This window comes from Orycteropus afer, unplaced genomic scaffold, assembly GCF_000298275.1.
Source record: "Orycteropus afer afer isolate SDZICR_OR568_19922 unplaced genomic scaffold, OryAfe1.0 scaffold00270, whole genome shotgun sequence".
Taxonomy (NCBI): domain Eukaryota; kingdom Metazoa; phylum Chordata; class Mammalia; order Tubulidentata; family Orycteropodidae; genus Orycteropus; species Orycteropus afer.
Genome location: NW_006921857.1, coordinates 464,503 through 466,962, shown reverse-complemented (window position 1 = coordinate 466,962; position 2,460 = coordinate 464,503).

Here is a 2,460-nt window from a genome sequence, read left to right as displayed (position 1 = left end):
ATAGCAGGGATTGTGGGGCTGGCACGGGATCGGGCAGTGTTTCGTTCTGCTGTGCATGGGGTCGCTATGAGTCGGAAATGACTCGACGGCACTTAACAACAACAACAACAATATCAAGTTGGTTCCAATTCATAGCAACCACTATGTTCAAAAGAACAACACTGCCCAGTTCTGCACCATCTCACAATCACTGCTGTTTGAGCAAATTATTTTAGCCACTGTGTCAAACCCTCTCATTGTGGGTCTTCCTCTTTTTCATTGATCCTCTACTTTACCAAGCATGATGTCCTTCTCTAGGGGCTGCCCCCTCCTAATAACATATCCAAAATATATGAGATGAAGTCTTGCCATCCTCATTTCTAAGGAGCATAGTGGTTGTACTTCTTCCAAGACAGATTTGTTAGTTCTTCTGGTAGTCCAAAGCATATTCGATATTCTTCATCAACATCATAATCCAAGTCTAAAAATTCTTCTTCAGTCTTCCCTATTCATTATCCCATCTTTCACATGTCTATGAGGCAAATGAAAATACCATAGCTTGGGTCAGGCACATCTTAATCCTCAAAGTGACATTTCTGCTTTTTAACACTTTATAAAAGTCTTTTGCAGCAGATTTATCCAGTACAATGTGTCATCTGATTTCTTGACTGCTGTTTCCTTGGACACTGATTGTGGATCCAAGTAAAATGAAATCCTTGACAACCTCAGTATGTTTTACATTTATCATAATGTTGCTTATTGGTCCAGTAGTGAGGACTTTTGTTTTCCTTATGTTAAGGTGTAATCCATACTGAAGGCTGTAGTCTTTGATCTTCATCACTAAGTGCTTCAATTCATCCGCACTTTCATCAAGCAAGGTTGTGTATGTGCATATCACAAGCCACCACAACACAACACACTGACAGACAGGTGGTAGCCATAAAGATTACAGCCAAGAAAATAATATGGGACAGTTCTATTCTGTCCTACAGGGTAGCTGTAAGTTGGAATTGACTTGATGGCACACAACAACAATGTATGCAAAACACTGTATCACACCACCTCTACATACAAAGCACTGGAGATAGAAAGGTGAAGTATAAATGATACTTGTCATCAGAAGTTTCACAGTTATGGAAAAGTAGAAATTAAAAAACAGATAAGTATAAGACAATATGATATGTGCTACGAAAGAGGAATGTACAGGATGCAAGGGGAGCACGATAAAAGGGCATAAAACAAACACTGGAGGTGTCAGGTAAAGTTTAGCAGAGTATGGAGCACCTAAGTCAGTCTGAATGAGACAACCATATGATCTACTATGCCAGGAATGACAAATTGAAGAGGAATGGCATGGCATTCATCATCACAAAGATGTTTCAAAATCTATCCTAAAGTACAATGCTGTCAGTGATAATAGCCATACGCCTACAAGGAAGACCAGTTAATACTACTATTATTCAAATCTATGCACCAACCATCAAAGCCAAAGATGAGGAAATTGAAGATTTCTACCAACTTCTGCAGTCTGAAATTGACCGAACATGCAATCAAGATATGTTGATTATCACTGGTGACTGGAATGCAAAAATTGGAAACAAGAAGAGTTACCGGTAGTTGGAAAATATGGCCTTGGTGACAGAAACAACGCTGGATATCACATGATAGAATTTTGCAAGACCAATGACTTATTCATTGCAAATACCATTTTTCAACAACATAAGCGATGGCTACACACATGGACTTCACCAGATGGAGTACACATGAATCAGACTGACTACATTTCAGGCAAGAGGCAATAGAGAAGTTCAGTATCTTCAGCCAGAACAAAGCAAGCAGCTGATTGTGGAACAAATCATCAACTGCTTATATGCATGTTCAAGCTAAAGTTAAAGACAAAGTCCACGAGAGCCAAAATATGACCTTGATAATATCCCTCCCTGAACTTAGAGACCATTTAAAGAATACTTTTGATGCACTGAACACCAATGGCCAAAAACCAGAGAAATCATGGGATTACATCAAGAACATCATCCAAGAAGAGTGTAAGAGGTCATTAAAAAGACAAGAAAGGAAGAAAAGACCAAAACTGATGTCAGAAGAGACTCTAAAACTTGCCTTTGAAGTTGAAGCTGCACTGAAGAATTGGTGAAGAACAAGGCTCCAGGAATTGATGGAATACACATTAAGATGTTTCAACAAACGTATGCGGTGCTGGGGGCACTCACTCGGCTATGCCAAGAGATTTGGAAAACAGCTACCTGGCCAATTGACTGGAATAGATCCATATTTGCACCCATTCCAAAGAAAGATGATCCCACAAAATTTAGAAATTATCTAACAATATCGTTAATATCACATGCAAGAAAATCTTACGGAAGATAATTCAAAAATGGATGCAGTGGTATACCAACAAAGAACTTCCAGAAATGCAAGCTAGATTCAGAAGAGGACATGGAATGAGGACATTGCTGATGTCAG